This window comes from Lissotriton vulgaris, chromosome 7, assembly GCF_964263255.1.
Source record: "Lissotriton vulgaris chromosome 7, aLisVul1.2, whole genome shotgun sequence".
In the NCBI taxonomy this organism is placed as follows: domain Eukaryota; kingdom Metazoa; phylum Chordata; class Amphibia; order Caudata; family Salamandridae; genus Lissotriton; species Lissotriton vulgaris.
The window spans coordinates 628,938,425-628,958,809 of NC_141695.1; the positions used below are offsets into that span (position 1 = coordinate 628,938,425).

At 45.1% G+C, this 20,385-nt stretch overlaps 1 protein-coding gene across 1 annotated transcript in view; it reads right to left on the reverse strand.

Moving 5' to 3' along the window:
• Positions 1-20,385, reverse strand: part of SLC38A12 (solute carrier family 38 member 12) — a 610,496-nt gene that overhangs the window by 279,658 nt on the left and 310,453 nt on the right. The gene's annotated exons all lie outside the window — the stretch shown is intronic.

Genomic DNA, 20,385 nt, shown 5'->3' on the forward strand with positions numbered 1-20,385 from the left:
CTGGGGTACGCCGCAGATGAGGTCTGTGGCTTCGGATCGGAAGGGTGGGAGGAACACTCTCTGGGTTCTGCCGGAGAGGAAGGACGTGGTCCAGTCCAGGGCTTTCTTTTGGATTCCGGCTTCTTGGAGGCGTGTTCTTAGTGTGCATTTGCAGACCGTGTCGAATGCGGCCGACAGGTCCAGGAGGATGAGGGCTGAAGTTTCACCGTTGTCTGGCTGGAGCCTGATGTCGTCTGTGGCGGTGATGAGGGCTGTCTCGGTGCTGTGGTTTCGTCTGAATCTGGATTGAGATGGGTCCAGTATGTTGTTGTCCTCGAGGTGGTGGGACAGCTGTATGTTGACGATTTTCTCGATTACCTTCGCCGGGAAGGGGAGCAGTGAGATGGTCCAGAAGTTCTTGAGGTCCTTGGGGTCCACCTTTGGCTTCTTGAGGAGGGCGTTTATTTTGGTGTGCTTCCAGCCTTCCGGGAACGTCAGGCTCCTTTGGTGACAGGAGCCCTCTTGTGAGTAGAGGCCAGAGCGAGGGTCTTCTTGTAGTGGTGATGAGGTTACTGGGCGAAGCCTTCGAGGTGAGGCCAGCATGCGATGTTCCTTTGGTTGGCTCTGATGTGCTTGAAGGTGAGCCAAAGTCCTTGTAGTAGCGCAAGTAATACCACCCCAGCGATCATCCCCATGCTCCCCGAGCAGCTCTCATTGGGTGTAGCGCCGCACACAGGTCTGGATTTCATCGTATTTCTCTGATCTGTCAGCACCTCACGTCCGACTGGGTTTTATTTGATATTGTTCATAGCACCACATGTCACAACAGGTTACATATTTTGTCGTGGCTGGCGCCGCGTCGGGCTTCATCGTTTATCGAGTCCAGTGGACGCATGTCACCTGACCGCCATGTTGTGTAGGCTGCAGCATGTCAGGCTGGAGTGCATTCTGTGCCGTTCTAGCGCTGGATGCCATTCCATGGCGGTGCTTGGCGCTGCGCCGATGGTGAACACTGGATATCCTTCCGTGCCATGGCGCCGCCCGACGTCCCATCACTGTGCATCCACCCATCATGGTAGGGTGCAATAAATCCCAGGAGTGGGGGGTGGGAGGGCTATGTGCCCGGCTCCCTGGAAGCGGTGTGTTCTTTCCGGGGTAAACATAGGCGTATGTTATTATATTAGTAACGTTTGCAAGGGTTCCGATCCAATCAGACACACCTGCCTAATGAATTTAAAATAGCGCTAAAAGCTGGTGTTCAGGGAGTTTCTAAACGCTCACAGTGTTGTGAAATGTAGACATTCTGTGGTGTGGCACAAAATCACCCAATGTCGTCAACTGGGATTATATGTGTGTGTTATTACAGGCAGCGCTATGATGAGCTGATTTTGGAGTCTTCTGAGCGCCAACAAAGGGCCCATGGACGTTGTACTCCTCCTGTGTGTCTCCAAAACGCACTGGAAAGATTAGAAAAGCACTTTCTCGTCGAATATTTACACTGGGGCAGGAGGGTCAACCCGCGGCACAAAACTACATGAAAGCCGCGTCCGTACCTCGAAGTGGACCGTCGAGCGCCTCGAAGACTATCCTCTGCGCGTCTTCAGAGCGCCAACAAAGGGCCCATGGACGGTGTACTCCTCCCGTGTGTCTCCAAAACGCACGGGAAAGATTAGAAAAACACTTTCTCGCCAAATATTTACACTGAGGCAGGAGGGCCACGCCCGTGGCACAAAACTACATGAAAACCGCGTCCGTACCTCAAAGTGGACCGTCGAGCGCCTTGAAGACTATCCTCCGCTGGCACGAGGCTATGCCTCCGCCTTCAGACAAAAGCCGCTCGTTGTTTCAAAAAGTTTATCATATCGGGAAGGCGGACGCCGGGAATAACAGATGATGGAGAGATGCCTGGTATTCTAAATTATCTCTGCTATAAAAGGTCACCACCATTTTAGCATTTCAGAAGCACGCTTCGTAAAGCAGCTCCAGAAAGAGCCGAAGTATGGCTGGGGAAAGACTGGGGGCTCCCACGACATGGAAACACCACCACGTTTCTCCGAGGCAAAGCAAGAATGCCTCGGAGAAACGCAGCCTCATTTTGGGATTCAGGGGCGTGTTTTTCTTTCTCTCCTCTTCCCATTGGCTGGAAGGTAAAATTCCAGCCAATGGGAAGAGGAGAGAAAGAAAAGAGAAAGAAACTGAAAAAACACCCCCAGAATCAGGGCTTGAACGGAATGACGCCCCTCTCCTCCAATGGCTGGCCTCCGTTTAGGAAGCTAGCCAATGGAGAAGAGGGGCAGGTTCAATCCCCCACCACACTGTAAACATAAGATCTCCCCTGCGAGACTGCGCAAGCACAGCCTACGCAGGTCTCAACCTAAAAAGGAGGCAGAGGGGTAACAAGAGGATTGAAGGTGATGAACGAGGAACTGAGGTGGAGGCAGTCTGAAGGAGGATGAAGTGGGAGTGGAAGGCTAAAGAGAGGGAGCAAAGATGAAGGGTAAGGCAAGACAGTGGACGGGAAGCAAGGTGAATGTGGGAAATCAAGCATGACTGAAGATGGAGAAAAAGGGGCCAAGATGGAGGAAGGGAGAAGCTTGTGGACAAAGTGGAGCTGAGGAGTAAAAGGTATGGAGTATGAAGGAGGAGTAAGTGTGGGAATAGAGTACTAGGGTGGAAATGGACCAAGGAGGCAGAGGTGGATCAAGATAGCGTGGAGGAGGGAGCACAATGATGTGGAGGGGAGAATAAAGCTGGAAGATGGGGAGCAAAGGAGATGGAAGGAAACAAGGAGTTACTTAAGTTGATATGGTGAAGTGGAGCAAGGTACAGTTAAGGAGGAGTATATGGCAAGTACGGGGGACAGAAGAGGAGTATGTGAGTGAAGGGGGAGGAGAAGGAGGACTGGGTATAGAGGGGAGACGGGGTATGGCACACAAGACAGGGAGGGGGGCATGGGATTGAGAGCAGAAAGAGTACAAGGGTGTGGACGTGCAGAGGGAGTCAGGGAAACAAGAGGTGTGTAGATTGGAGGGAGTGCAAAGGTGTGAAGGAAGCAGATGGGACGGAGGGAGTACAGGTGGAGGAGACCCAGGAGCGGTAAGGGAGTAAGAAAGCAGTGGGGCAAGAAAAACATCTGGTGTTTATGAGGGCCCTGGGTTGCTAGGATGGTAAAGGACTGCGAGGGACAAGAATGGAGCAAACAAGAGTAGAAAGGGGGTAATGGAAGGCAGCTAGAAGGGCATTAGGGCCATACAGTGAAGGGGGTAGAGAGAGCAGGTAATACGGGGGTATGTGTGGGGAGTATCAAAAGGAAGTGGGTCAGGCACAATAAGTGGTAGCAGAGGGAAGGAGGTGGAGGAGGAGGAAGTAGGCAGAGGGGTAATAAAGGGTAGAGGGGACAAAAAAAGCAATAAAGGAGGATTAAGAAGGAAAACGAAGAGAAACAAACTGGAGTTAAAGGCGGCACTGGAGTTAGAGAATGAAGAAAGCGTGTTCAGAAAGACTTGGTAAAGAATGGTGCCCTATGTGACCACAAACGTCTCATTCCAACTTCCCCTGCTAGAACTGATTTCAGAAATGAGGTTCATATGTTAATTGTCCCCATTATGATGTTAATCTATTTCACTGCATTCAAATAAGATCTCATCCATATGTAAATCGAGTCCCCTGGATCCTGACCTGCCCAAGGCTGATGGAACAGACAGACTCTGGGGCTCCGATGGCATGGCAGTGTTCCTGTTAAGAGGAAAGCTTCAGACAGCAGCTCATCATCCGCTGCCCTGGCACAATGAGGTAAAGAGAGTCATTTGTAAAGTCTTCATTGCTTTTGGCACACACAAGAGCAGAAAAACACTGAAGCACAACATTAATGACCCAGTACCCTAGTGATCATTGAACAAATTTATCTTTGTAATTTTCCCACCCAATGAGCATCTCTCACAGGTAACCGGGTACAAGCATATTATTCAATGATGCATAATGTATGGTCCACCACTTATACTGTAAGTGGGCAGTGCTGATAGGAGTCCCATACCAACTGCGCAATATCCCCTTCCGATACCTACCTTCAAATCCCCATTAGGACTGACCCTGCCGCTGCTCAGTTTCTAGTGTCTTTAACCCAGACATCGAATAAAGGGGCAGACGATGTCTTCCTGCAGTTTAGCCAGAACACAGGCCTGTAAAACTCATGAGTTGTTTATTTGCTTTGCTCTTTATTAGGCGGCTGGCACTCACCACTTGAACTGCTGAACTATTTCACCACACATAAAAGAATTCAGCTAGCTCCCCTCTAGGGCGTTCGTCCCCAAATCAATATGGACCTTATACATCTCATATGGAATCAAGTAAATCAGCAGTACGCACTAAACTTGAAGCTACATGAATCACGCAACACCTCCTTCGTATTACCACAGCCTGTCTACCACTCTTCATCTTCCACTGGGGAACTTATATTTTTCTCAGACTGATCGGCCTTCATTCCATTAATGCACAGATGTATTGTGCAGACCAATAATCCGATACCAAGCCCCTCCTCCTGCATTAAAGCAACCTCCATCCTATTAACTATGTTAATCTACAGGCTCCCTCCCAACTCAGAACAATGTTATTAGGGATACAGCAAACCCGCTTAGGCAAGGAACTGCCCTCTTTCTGAATGCAACTTATTCGGAAAGATCAAAGCTATACAACTTCCAATTCTCAAAACTGTCCCAGGTCTTCAGCATGTTGTCCAATGACCTCTCTGCCCTTGCCAGCAAGATGTGCTGGGCACACGGGGTTATCCCGGATTTGGAATTAAACTTCATACCTCACCTTATCTATCATTTGGATGGCTCTACACGGCCCTGGTAGACTGCTCCTTTAGACATAAGTGGCATACACAGTCGGGGTTTGGAGCTTATCAAACTGAAGGTCAAAAGCACACTATGGAATCGTAAACTTCCATTAAGCCATCATGTATTATGCTTGAAAGTCAGTGACATCAACCGTTTTCATCTCGTATGGAAACTTCAGTTTAGCTGAAACAAGTTTAAACGAACCAGCACTCCACACAAGCCAGGTTACCAAGGAATGTAACAGCTTTAATACAGAACCTGGCATTGGCATATTCAGAAAGACTGCTGAGCCTTGGGATCATAATCACCTGTGCCATGGGCACCATTCCCATTGACTACAATAGGAACTTTAGCTAGAGTTTTACAGTTTTATTCAGGGCTTTAAGAGGATGAAACAAGAATGTGAGGGGGGTCTATAAAAAGGGAGTGGTCTATGTAATTAAGGGCATGCCTTTTAAACATACAAACTAAATTTTTGTGGTGCCCTCAGTGTACTGTCCAACTGGTATTTTGGGTCCTCTCGGAGCTCTCTCAGTGGTCCAGATAAATAACACAACAACTAAAAAAACACTTAAAATGAGCCAGATATTAGATATTTAAGATTAAATAGGGCACCACTGACAGGTCCCTGGTTTCTGTACATGACTCAGAAGATTAGGTTTTGTAATCTTCTATTAATGAGTGTTGAGTGTTTCACTGCTCTTTGTGGCGAGCCATACCATAGCTCTCCGTTGGGTGAATGTATTATGTTAAAGCCGGCTAAAGGATTTGGGCAGAGGCATGGGTTGGGGTAGAGGGGATGTAGACGTTATTTAATTGTAGATGTGACAGGCAGATTTCTCACTGACGTTATGGACTTTGAAGTGATATGTGACAGTTTCATTGCAATTGAACAGAAATTAATGTACCACGACTGTAGATTTTTGTGTAACTCAGGACTTCTAGCCCAGAATTATGTTGTTTGTAAGGACTGAAAAGCTCAATAAAAATCGGTTTACAAAAAAAAAAATGACTGAGTAACAACAATTTTGTTGTAAATATTTAATAATGAAAATGTTTCTATTCTGAAATTGTGATATTGTGAATTAAACCCTATTGAGGCCTCTACAAGGGGGAGTGGTCTTCACAGTGCCTCAATCACTCCCATTATAGACATGTACACCCTTTTCTCTCCATATGTCGTCCACCTGCATATCTCAAACTTCATCTCTTTCCTCTTCAGCACCCTCTTTTCACTCTCTCCTGAATGCACTTCCACCCATCTCCTACACCCCCCCCAAACACACAGCGCACCCACTTAACTGTAAGCACTGCATTTTCTTTTACTTTCGCCTAGTCAATATTTTCACAACTGTGTACCTCTTTCACACAAATTTGCTGAGAATTCTAACTGCAACTAGCATGCATGACCATGACTCTCCGCGCTTTGCAGAGTCCAAGGATTGGATGGCAATCTATTCTGAACAACTTTTTGACTCACTGACAGGCACTGTGAGAAACTTGCACCGTCTTCAGTCTCAACTCCAGAGCTATCAATTGTGCTAAAAACCTAGAGGTGACTCAGTTCAGAGTTCGCACTATACAAGGGTAATATGCTACAAGAAAAAAAATACAGAAACACATAATCCTGGCCTTAGCAAACACTCTTAGGGAAGACAATCTTAACAAAAATATGTGAAATATAAATAGGAACTAAATCGTTGACATGGATTACCTTAACGTATTTTATATTTACAGTTCAGAAACCCAACACTGATTTTACCGTTAAAGTTAAGGACATGATCAAAGGGCCCAAAAGTGACTAGTTTCTATATCCGTTTCTAATTGCTACTGGGTCTCAAACCGTCAGTGACCCGACCCACTTAAAGCACTGGTTTGTAAAAATATGCACACACACAGACACATACATAGCCGTAGAAGAAACTTATTACTGCTGTTGAGAGTGGGGAGGGACCAGGACTCAAGAAGGGGGTATTCTCAATATAAGTCATGTAGACCCTTCCATCAAAATCTACATGTTATTAACCGAAAGTGTGCGACATTCAATAATTATCACACCCAATACATACCCAACACTTCTGTGCCCGTTTTTATCAGGTACAATAAATATTGCATGCAATAGTGGCCAAATTGTGATGAGGACCATGTTTCCATCGTTTATGACACAGAATTTTTAATGTGCATTTTGTTCAACTCTCCTTATAGTCAGGAAGCCTCCGCCATATGGTTTTACCTTACCACATGTTATATCTTGAATCCTGGTATTGGTTAAATACCTTTTGAAAAAAATCCATGGAATGGATAAGCCATATATAGGTAGATGCACACAGTAAAATATGCTTTTTATTACCAGATAAGGGTGGGGCATCATGATCTACTCAAGGCTACACACATAAAATCCGCCCCCACCCTCCATCTCTTGCATGTCACCTATCCTGCAAAGAAGAACACATACTGTGGGGCAAAAGCTTCCTTCTACTCTGGCCAGGGCGCTGGCCACTCTGGCATCGTCTCATTAGGACAATGGCTGGAGCGTGGCATTACACAGTACAAGTTTTGTAAATTATCAAAAAGAAGCCGCTCAGTTCAACCGTTTCTACATGTCTTGAAGCAGCTCAGTTCACCCTCATCTACATTTCTCGATGAAAACTAATTTTAATCCAGACGATCTGCACTGAACCATATGTCAGCACTTCAAACCTGCTAATGTGGATGGGCTGATGAGACAGCAGGCTGTAAAGTCACAGAGCTGTGTGGCAATCACAAAGGCAGCACACTCCGGCGCAGGAAAGATAAAATGGCTATAAAGTACAGAACAGAAACGGCAGCTTGCTCAGCACATTAGCGATTTACAGGCATTGCCAGACAGCTAGGAGATACAGGCGCTGCAAGTGGGTTGGACACCAGCACGAGGCACACTAAGTGCTAGCCACATGCGTACACATGGCAGGTGCACACAGCATCTGCTATGTCATACCTGGGTGGTAGAGTGAGTGCCAGGCAACATCAGGTGCCTGGAGTTTGCTGCACACACCTGGAGGTAGGGGGCTTCAGTCTCCTACACAGATATTACTGGCAGCCTGCGCATACTCGTGAAGTCTGAACTCTGCTTCAAGAAGTTGCTAAAGACATGGCTCTTTACTCAACCCTGCTAAACTCCCTCACTTCTTACCTCAAGGTCTACTGTGTTCGTCTAGCGCCGGGACACCTCCTCGTGAGGTAGCTGTTCGCGCTTTACAAAATTCTGTATCATTACTATTGAAGTGCAGGAACATTAACCACTTGTACCTCACGGATACATACATGTGCTGCTGGCCTCCATGCACGTAAAGGGACATGCCATCCGTCTCTCACTTGTTTGACACAGACTGTGCCAAGCCAAACATATGCAAACAAATGTTAATGGGTGGAAAAAGCAGTGTCAGCCGCCTTCACATTGGGGTGCTACAGACGGTCGGTACCAGCTTTCAGCAGGCACCTGCAGGTACGGATACTACAGGTAGTGAAGACAATACTAGACACATGCACATATCTTGCAATCTACGATGGTGCCAGAATCCTCACACCTGAAAGAGCGAAGTACACGTCACCCGCTCAAACCTCGGAAATGCAGGCAATACAATGCACTAGCATATACCTGGGAAGAACAGACGCACAGGCCTTCTACAATGTACACACCGGAAAGGCACCGTCCCGGGCACCCGCACACACTTTGGAACGAACAGTATCAGGCACCCGCACACAAATCACCGCCCGGCCTACCCGGGCCTGGAAGGTAGACAAAAAGTCACCTGCATATACTTACACTGCTTCTCTACTCGCTACAGAAGCAAAGATGCCAAGACCCGCCTCGGCGCCTCGCCTCGCCTCATCACCTCACTTTCCTCTATTGTGTTATCCCCAGACAGGGCATTATTCAATTTACACTTGTCTCTGTAGGTCTAATATGCCCCCTTACGGTCGCTTCAAAGCGCTTTCCCCCTCTGAGCCCCCGTACCTCCAGCCTCCCGCCTGTCCCCTCATTAGACACCCTGATGGTAATTATCGCGATGAGTTATGAGCCTGACGTGGCTCGCGCTGCCACTAATTAATGCGGCCTGCGCTCCTGACGACTTCCTTCTGCTGGGGGCTCGCAGCGACTCCCGCTCCAGAGTAGACTCTTCAATCACCGAGGCGGAGATGCAATTTGATAAAGGAATTATTTTTCTTTAAATAATTGAGTGTTCTGCAAGAGCTTCCTCGGCTGCAGGGGGTGGACTCCAGCAGCGAGACTGCGAGGAAGCCTGAAAGGAACAGGGGCGAGGTAGGGCGGAGGGCTTGAAGGATGGTGGCACAGGAGGAAAGAGGAGCGGCAGTGGCGGCTGGTGAAGTTTGAAAGTGGAAGGGCTGTGCGGGGACAACGTTGGGGGTCGTGACATAGCGGGGGTGCTTGGGGCAATTCCAGCATGCAATTTCTTTAAATACCTCAGTCATTTGTTAATGTTTGTATAATGTTGTAGTAAATAGTTCATTTATAATTTACAAAAACCTTGGTGACTACACAAAGGACAACATTATGTGTCTATAGTCCTTTCATATTTCTTAATATTATTGTCTTCAATGTTTTTCATTTATAAGACAAAAGCATTTTACAGTACATTAATTCATCACTTAGATCCTCTCATCACTATATCATATCACAAACGCAAATGCCAGCAAGGCGAACTCAAGTAACTTTGGGTAATATTAACACTGTTATTTTTTTAGCACTAAATGTAGAAAAAACTGCAGTATTAAACATTATGTAACATACAAGCTATTATTATCAAATACATATTTGAAAATTAGGTAAAATGTGATGGAACTTCAATGTGTACATCTCATGAAACTCTTGATATTATTCTTATGACCAAGGCAACTTATTCCAACCAGAATTCATCCTCTGTTGTCACATCAACATTATCTATGCTCAGTGTTAGGATCTACAGATACGATCTCCTAATTCAACGAACCCACTATCTGCGTATTCATTATGTAATGCTATTAACCCCTTGAGTGCTGATGACGGAACCGCTCCGTCATCAGCTACGGGTGACCTGTGCTGATGACGGAGCGGTTCCGTCATGGTCCGCTCGGCGCGCCTGCGCGGCGCGAATTTCGCGCCTGCGCTGACGTTCTATTGAGCGGGGCGGGCCATGACGGAACCGCTCCGTCACAAGCACAGGTCAACCGACGCTGGTGATGGAGCGGTTCCGTCACCAGCATGCGGCCGCCGCGCGGCCGCTCCACCCCCTTAGCACTGCAGCGGAATAGCCGCCGCAGTGAAGGGGTTAATTCTCCCATGAGCTATGCTGGCATATCATCTTCACTTAAAATTTTACACAGACGAAAAGAGCAACAAACCTCACTTGTGTTCAGTTATTTTTAAATTATGGTTCTCCAGAGGACCACAATTAGTGCATCACAAATTACTCTTTCCCAGGGATGCAGCCACCATGCCTAGATGAGAATTTTAAGCTGTAACATTTGCGGTATGAAGTAACTGATCTCCCACCGCATTGACACAGAGAAATAGCCTGCATTATTCATATAGATATGTGCTAACATTTAAAAACTAATAATGTGACTATTTAATTGAATAGGTGATCGGATGGCAACAAATGAAAGTATGCTGAATTGCCTGAAAAATGACATTGCCAGCTCTCGATGCCAGCTAATCAAAATAATACATCTTACACAAAGGAAATCTGGGGCAATTCATTAAAGCGTTGACCATCAACAATGAATGTATATAAAATCATAAAACAAGTGCACATTGTAGGAGGCCTGCTCCGTCCCTTACAGTCAGAGACATCCCAAGATAGGCGAGTCATAAACCAGTCAGCAGTCTGAAAACAACGCAGGGGGTGGGCAAACATAAATTAATCTATGGCCTAGCCAGAAAACACAACGCTCAGTCAAGAGTATTTTGTTCTTTATACTGCTATGGGTTACGAATTCAAATGACATCTGCTCAGATTCTAAGACGCTAGTTCTCTGCTGCTGACCCCGGCAGACGTCAGCGGTGCAGGTTGAGGGTTGCTACTGCACACTCTGACAACAAGGAGAGTTGATCAACGGGAATAAGCAGGGAACAGAACCTCGTATCGTCAGTCTCCAGGTGAAGAAAGGAGAAAAAACCTGCACCCGCTGTGCCTGCATTTTCCTCTAAACACACCCAGTACTCGTGAACACAGGTTCACATCGTGCACACTTAGCACAGCTCATTTCACAGTTTTCCGAAAATGCCCCATGCCGCTTCGATTTCTGGACACTGTACGGTATAGGACTGATGGGACCAGCTGTGACAATTAAGTCAAAGTCGGGTCTCTCTCTGCAACTCTTTTCATGCCATGTGTAACCTCCCTTGAACCAACCCTCGGCACCCCCACCTCGACCCTGTCACTTGCAGTCACAGGCATTGGGCAGCCCCCAGGCCTGATGGGTATTTGGCATGCTGCATGACCAGGCCGGTATGTACCCTCTTCCTGGAGGAATGCTGGACTACAAAAATACACGAGTGCCGAAGGAAGGAGAAATTCAACACAACATGCTTTTTGTTGCTTCCGATGCTTTGAAGTTGTATTTACCTTACACAGAGGTGGGTGGAGGGCACCTACGGCGGCTGAAACTAAGCAACATACTTCTTTCTTGAAACCTGCAGCAGCATGCCCACTGCCTTCTGTGTCGCACAAGTCTGCTGAAACTGGAACTTCAATGGCATCCCTCACTAAATCTGTGTCTTTAGACCACTGCGCAGACTTGATTTCTCTGCTTCTTGCCTGTAGTCTTTACCCCGCCCTTTACCACCTCGTCACAGGGTGGAGTGAGTGATGTACAGTGACCCTACCCTGAAATGAGTTAGGGGAGGGTGGGGTAACATGGGCTCCACTACGAGATTGACGTGAAGCCCCGGCGCTACAGGGCTGCAGCCTGAAGGGCCCGGGGCCAACTTTACCCCCTAGGCTTCAGTCTTTGCCGAGTTGATAAGGAAATTGGCTTTGCAGGCACCAGCACACACAGAAATACATAAGGGGAGAGCGCAGCAGCCATCAGTCCAGTCAGCAGGATCGACTCGTCACTCGAGCAAGTGTAAATGTGTTTTTTTTCTTTTTTTTTACTTAATACTGTAACAGAAGCTTGTATTATTGCTAGTGAAAAATATGGATTTCGTTTTCCTAGTGCCTCGGGAAAAAAAAAGGGGGCGGAGCCCTTCCGCCCATGCCTAGAAACTGCCACTGGGAGCGAGGGCGGGTGTCATACTGTATTGTATGTATACATGTACAATATATATATATATATATATATATATATATATATATATATATATATATATATCAGGCTCAGTGGGGATTGACCAACAGGTAGGAAGCACTCAGACGCCAGGAGCTTTTCCCCAAAAGCTTTATTTCTGATGCAGCAGTCACATACCAGAATTTAAAACAACAGTCCGCACCCTGATGCATTTCGAATTTCTCTTCCTCAGAGGGTGTTTGTAGGACAAAGTGCCTGGCGTCTGAGTGCTTCCTACCGGTTGGTCAATCCCCACCGAGCCTGATATGTATATATATATATATATATATATATATATTCACTGAAAAAACCATAGGTTATAGACCATATATAGTTAAGGATTAGCATTTACAAAACCTTTTTTTACTCACACAAAACCATTGAAATTCGCATATATAGTTAGTTGCACTAACTATATATCGCGCACCCGCAATCCACTGCTGATGATGTCACATATTACATCATTCATGACATGGTCGTGCTCGTGAGCAAGCGGCTGAGGCTGCGAAACGCGTTGGGTGTGATCGCCAAATAAATTTCACTTGAAATGCAGATTGGGCCTCGACTTGTTGTCTTGTAAACTGTTTGAGACGGCGTTCTGGTGGATTAATTGGGGTAAGACGAAACCCTGTCGAGGCCCGCCATCAAAAGAAGGCGCAGGCTTATTTTCGTCAAGCGTGTGGCATATATATATATATATATATATATATATATATATATATATATATATATATATATATATAAAGAGTATTTTTAAATCATGGTAGATAAAATTATGTTTTGTTCGAATGTTGGCTGATATTTGAATTACTAGAAAAAAGACTACTGGCGAAGAAAATGTAAAAAAGTATTTTTGCGCAGTATGTTTTCCATGTCCATGATCACATGTGGTGTTTGAAAAGCATATATATAAAAAAATGGCGGGCTAAGACCTGACAATCTGTGAACAAGGGCTAACACCCGAAACGCGTCAGATTTTGCGGCTCCAAAAAATAAAATAAATACCTGTGCCAGAAATTGGGATTCGTGTTGTCCTTGGTTCGCCGAGTGGAAGTGCCGAGACAGCGTGATATATGTATATATATATTCACTGAAAAAACCATAGGTTTGACACCAGTTATAGTTAGCTGGAAATGTTACTGACATAAAACCATTGAAATTCCCACGTTATAGTTAGTTGGACTCACTATAACTTGCGCGCCTGCAATGCACTGCTGATGACGTCACATATTACATCATTCATGACATGGTCAGTGACATCACTCATGACATCACTGATGACACCATCCAGTGAATGTGTGTCTTTCTGAAAAATAAATATGTTTTATTTATGTATATGTAAAGGTCTATGGAAGAATAAATGTTTAAATAAGTGTCTAAATGGATTTTTTTTTAAATTGATTGGTTAACTGGCTTATTAAGTGTATCTTAGTGAATACATATATTAGCGAATAATGTTTAAATATTTAAATATATGTATCAGTGTTTCACTTTGTGTATAAGTGGCTGTATGGTTTGGTGAGTAGCTACTTGTGTGTGTATATGGGTTATTAGATGTATTTTTTAGTATCAGTATGAGTGTCTGTATGGTTTGGTGGGGTATTACTTGGCACATAGATGCATCAATGACTGACTCACTGTTTGTATGTGTTTTGAAGACAGCATATGTGCAGGACTGTATGGGTGGATGAGTGTGTATATGTGTGTGTTAGTGAGTGAATGACTGTCTCACTAGTGTCTTTATCAGTAACTACATATGTTTTAATCTAGTATATGTGAGAATTGATGTATATAAGTGAGTATATGTGAGAGTGCGAGATTGTAAGAGTTCCTGTTTAAATAAGTATGTGTTTCTATAAGTGATTGTTTAAGAGAGTAAGTATGTGTAAGTTTCCTTAGAAGTAAGGTGGTAGTGTGTGTATAGCTGTATATGCAAATAAATGGATGTTCAATAGTTTATTTGCATGTGTGAGTATGTGTGGGAGTAACTTTTGGATGACTGTCGGTGGGTAACAGGATGTATAGGTGTTTCACTACATATGATGAGTGAATATATGTATGAGTGACTATAAAGAACTGTTGGTGAATGAGTGGATGAGTATATAGATGGTGGAATTACTGAATTGGTTGTTGTAACTGGTATGGGTATCTCCATTTTTAAAAAAAATGTTAGTTTCTATTTTTGAATATGTGTTTCAAGGGTTACATTACACTGAAAGGAGGTCTGTCACTCTGTCACAAGGATGGTGTCATCAGTGATGTCATGAGTGATGTCACTGACCATGTCATGAGTGATGTAATATGTGACGTCATCAGCAGTGCATTGCAGGCGCGCAAATTATAGTGAGTCCAACTTACTATAACGTGGGAATTTCAATGGTTTTATGTCAGTAACATTTCCAGCTAACTGTAACTGGTGTCAAACCTATGGTTTTTTCAGTGAATTTCATAGATTTTGTAAATGCTAATTCCTAGCTATATATAGGACCTGACAGTGAATTTCAAAGGTTTTTAATAGCAAATTTCTATAGCTATGAAATATATTATTTTTTATAATGAATCCTATATTGTATATTTATGTAATACTATTTTTTTAATGTCTATTGTTCATGTTTTTTTATTTTGTTGCCCTGGAGCGCTCCCGGTGCGCGTACCGGTGAGCGCACCGGTAAGCGCAGTCTTCCAGCGCGCCCCGGTGCGCGTACCGGTGAGCGTCCCGTTTGCGCTATTGCCGCAAACATCATCGTGACGTATCGCGTAGCCGAGTCCGCTTGATACACACGGCGTAAGCGCACCCAGAAGAACCAGAGCGCATACGATCCCGCTACGTAAGCGCCCCGGGGCGCGTAGCGTAAGCGCGTCGGGTCATGTGACCTGAAAATAACACTTTTCATTGGTTCAGGACAGTTTTGGTTTCCAAATGATGAAAGCCCGGGTCATGTGACCTGAAAATAACACTTTTCATTGGTTCAGGACAGTTTTGGTTTCCAAATGATGAAAGCCCGGGTCATGTGACCTGAAAATAACACTTTTCATTGGTTCAGGACAGTTTTGTTTGCCAAATGATGAAAGCCCCCACCTTTTTTCCTCATTCTCACTTTTTACTTTGACTGAGGAAGACCTGTTTGCAGACCTATTTGTACCGAGAAATGGCTACAGTAGCAGCAGCAGCAGGAGCATCTCAACCACCACCACCACCACCACCACAAGGACCACCACAACACCACAGTGGTGGAGAAGAAGAGGAGGAGGAGGAGGAGGAGGAGGGGCGGTACCTGCCTGAAGATACTACCACCTATAAGCCAAAGGAGCACATTGTCTGGGAGTTTTTTAAAATCCCAAGGGGCCTCAAGAAAGTTAATGCGCCAAAGGTTACTTGTCTGATCTGTGGCACAGTACTTTCCAGGGGGAACCCTGCCAAAAAGTATTCTTTTGGCAACAACACCATGATTCGCCACATGCAATGCCGGCACCCAAACAACTATGCTACGGCAGAGGTCAGAGAACTGACCAGAAACCCTCCCCAATCTTCTCCCAGCACCTCCCAAAGTAAACAACCCACTCCATCGGTCCAGAGACCAGGGAGATGGTCCCAAACATCCAAACCCAGTTTGGAGATTTCAAAATAGTTTGAAAATTTTGTGGAAGGACAATTTGCTATGTTGAGCAAAGTATTAAAAACTCATCAAGCGTGCTGGTGACAACCACAAGTGCCAAAACAAACCTTAATTTTTTCCTGATTTTTTTTGCTCCAGTTGAGCCGTTTACAATTCCCTGTTTTTTGTTTGTCCCCATAAAAATTCCCCCAAAAATATAAAATTGTTCATAAAAGCCAAAAAAAGTACAAAATGTTCCAAAAAACAATAAAAAAAATATAAAACAACAAAAAGAATAAAAAACAGTTCTTTTTAGAACTACCTCCAATTTATAAAAAAATGCTACATTTTTAGGTCTCGCCTCATTGAGCAGAGCGAGATTATAGCGACTTAAACAGACTTTACCCAACTGGGCGATTTGGTGCTGTGCCCGTGCGCTTTTAGGTCATTGCGCAAGCGCATTGACCTAAAATGCGCGTGCACATCATCAAATCGCCATCTGTTCCCTCAGCCGCACTCCTCCCACACCTTTGAAGTGAAGCTTAGCTTCACTTCAAAGGCCCCTGCTGCTTCACACCCTCATCGCCACTCTCCCCGCTCCGCCCCCTCCACTGCCCGCCGTGTCGCATTTCTCCTCCCCACAGCAATGCCCTCCGTCTTGGTTTTTTCATTCCACTTATTGCCCTGACTACCACACTTGCCACTGTGGACTCAAATTGACCCTCGAAGTACAGCACAGGCGATGCCTTTTAGTCCCATTGGTTTATTTACATGCTATAGATGGAGGAGAAACGTGCTAAATAATAGTAGTTGTCATATACAAGCATGTCCTAGTAAAGCTATTTGTATGTTGATTACTAAGGGGCGCCCTAATCGGTAGGGGGGACGGGACGGCTGCAAACACATACAGCAGAGAGAGGGGCCTCAAATCTGCAGGAGCGCACCCCCGGAAGCTTTGCTGCCATAACTTAGTCAAGCATTCATTGCACGCTCATTTCAGCAACGCTACCCTTGTTCTGTGCTGCGCTGCAATCAGAGTGGTTTACGGGGGTTTCCAATGCTCCCCGCACCACTCACAAATAATTGTAATACTAACCAAATTATATAAATAACGCATTTTATTTAAAAATCAACGGATATCTTAAAAAAAGGACAAGGTATTTCGCTCTCCTCCCGCCTCACTTCATACACATATGCCACCCCTTGCCCCGGATCTATCCCCACCCGCTGTCCTTCTCCATCCTCCGTCTGCCCCTGGGATTCCTCACCAGGATTCTGCCTATTCCACCACCACCGCTCCTTCAGCAGCATTTCAGCGGCGTCCGTTACCAGGGCAACAATCAGGTTGAAGGGCCGTGTGCACGGTGGTTGTGCCGACATGTTACAACCTTAGACTAATACTCGCAGGGAAAGGCGCAGTCATATTGGAGTGTAGCCGACAGTCAAGTCTTAGTTGTACGTGAAAGGGCAGAAGTATGAAAGCTCGAGTAAGTACGACCCAGACTTAAAGTGAAAAACTTCAATAGCGAGTGTCTTCATATCTTTAAGTGTGTATATTTATTTTCCATTTCATAATGTTTGATTCTATTCCTTTTTTAACTGCACATCGTTTTTAATATTTGCGAACAGAAGTGTTTTGGTTGTCACTACGTTTATCAGAAGGCTATACTTTTGTCTTTAAAGATGGCTACTTCGCTGATGTCTGACTTTACTTTCTGCTTTATGCAAACGTGCCATTATGCATTGAGCGTTTTTGTATTGCCATTGTGCAAGCGCATACAAATGTATTTTATTTTATTTTTATTTTATTCATCACACACCCTCACATCCTCTCACCCTCACAAACCCTCACCCTCACCCACCGTCACCCCCTCACCCACCCTCACCCACCCTCACACCCCCTCACTCATCCTCACCCCCTCATCCTCACACCCTCTCACTCACCCTCACACCCTCACCCCCCTCACAACCCTCTCACCCTCACTCAGCCTCACACCCTCAGCCTCACACACCCTCAGACACCCACTCACCCTCACACCCCTCACCCTCACACCACTCAGTGCTACAACACATATGTGTGTGTAGGTGCAAATGCAATGTTCTTGGATTTTCGTCACAATAAAATACACTGAACATAATCTTCACAAAAGTTATTTACAAACGTTTAAGCTATTGCCATTATAAATTACAATAACTTTTATTTAAGTTTTAATTATTTAGAAAATTAAAACCCATTGTTATTTGTAATATCAATACATCTAAGTCACGTAAATACAACACACATTGCATTACAAATGCTATAAGTGTCACATTTGCGAAAGTTAAAACTATTGACATTGTAACTGACAAAGCTATTCATTTTGCTATTTTCAAAACCAACACGTAAATAAAAAAAGTGTAATTTACAATACCAATCGCTCAAACTTTCCTAATGCGAGACCTATTGCATTTCCAATGCTTGTTTAAAAATCTGTCATTCTTTTTTCCCCATGGTACGCTTCCCGGTACGCGTACCGGTGCGCGTACCGGCCGCTCCCCCCGCGCAAATCGGAAAAAAAAAAAAAAATTTTGCCACGCGGGGCCCTTTTATGGCCCCCACATCAAACCTAGGGGGTCGGGGGGGGGGGGGGGGGGTCTACTCTGCCCCCTTTTGGTCATTTCCCCCTTTGTTTTTGCCACCTCTTGTGTCTCGATCGAGACACGAGATGGCGGACGCTCCGGACTGTTTGGAATGTTGATAGACACCCGAGAGCCAATCAGCTTTCTGCTTGCGAACTCGCGTAGCGTGCTGGAGCGCGTCCCGGTGCGCGTACCGGGGCGCGCTTATAGATATATATATATATTTTTTAACCTAAATTACTCAAAATCCACTGGAGCACATATCTTGAGACATAGCAAAGGCACATCGGGCTACCAGTCCCTACAATTTTGCCAAGTTTGGTGGAAATCCATTTAGCCGTTCAGGCTAAAAGTGAGTCCAACCGCCCTATGGAAATTAACATGGGGAAAACACGTTTTGGGACCCCCCTTTTATCTTTTATCTCGGCCCCCGCTTGACGAATCCCCCCCAAACTTTCAGGAAAGGAGCGCAGCGAGGCAAATTTCAGGAAATTTTCAGGCAGATCCCTCAATCGACGCCAAAGTTATTCCCAATAGAATGTTGCGGATTCCCTATAGAAAATAATCCTAACTATAACTACCTACTGGCGTATACACACATTTATATATATATATATATATATATATATATATATATATATATATATATATATATATACACATATATTACCGCTCCGCTTGCACCATGCTCTCGCACTCCCTAACAGGTGATGTTACGGAGGGGGTTTAACCCGCCAATATTACAGCTACTCGTCTCCTCTCATTCGTAGAAAGACACAGCACTCATGGGGAAGAGTTCACAAGGTTTATTCAAACTCTCTTTGGTGCGAAGAGAGTTTGAATAAACCTTGTGGACTTTCCCCCATGAGTGCTGTGTCGTTCTACTAATGAGAGGAGACGAGTAGCTGTAATATTGGCGGGTTCACCCCCTTCCGTAACAGCACCCGTTCGGGAGTGCGAGAGCATGGTGCAAGCGGAGCGTTAATATATGTATACACAGTAGCGGGTCCGGTAGCCGCCGCTACTGTGCAGGGTGCCCCACAATATTTGTTCACGTTCAGGTTGAGTAATACTATAAAGTTACTCATAACCAACACTACATTTTTGAATTACCCCCTGCTGCCTGACTCTGATGAGGTAACCTCTATAAAACTACACGAAGTCGAACCAGTTCTGCAATCCTGATTGTAAACATCCGGTGGTGGCATGGGCCTCTGTTCTGTGCCCATGGTGCCTCAGGAACCCACTAGCTCTCCACCCTGCCCAAATTGTTGTTAGGTCCTGACCTTCCAGTTATTTCTATTCATCTACCCCCTTACAACTGACTTAAACATGCTGCATTCACAACAATTCGGAGCAGCGCAGTGTAGATACAGAACACAACACCCTGCCTGAATGAGACTCCTCGTCCCAATTGCATTTAGATAAAAAAATACCTGCCACCCCTCTGAATCAGAACAACAATCCCATAACCAAGCAAACCCTTCCAGGAGTTCAGAATGCAAGTTGGAGAGAACATCACATGGCAGTCATCCAAAGTCCCAGTGAGGAATGAGCATTGCCTCCCTGTCTGCACCAGCACTGCCAGACTATCTTACGGTTTGATGCATGGGTACTCAACATTTTCCCAGGGGCCAAAAAGTAAGGTCTGTGGTTTGGCCGAGGGTCGTATTGATGCCAGCAGTGTGGAGGTCAGGGGAGAAGTGAATGAAGGTGGGCTTAGGTGGAGCGTAGCATGTACGTACTGTACTGAGTGCGGGCTGTGAGTTGTGCAGTTATTTTGGAGGATTCATTCTATACTGCCTTCTAAATATACACCTAGTGCCTAGACGACACAGATTTGATAATACGGTGCTATGCTGTATTTGAGTCGTTGTCCTTATACCACACCCTGAAGTAACCCTTCTCTACTTGGTATTGCTACTGTTTATGGAGTCAAGTGTGCAAAGGAAGTAACTTGAATATTGAATTGGAAGGAAACAGAATTATAGGGGTCTCAATCTCCTTAATTCTTTAGTCTCTTATCTATGCTTAGACACAGG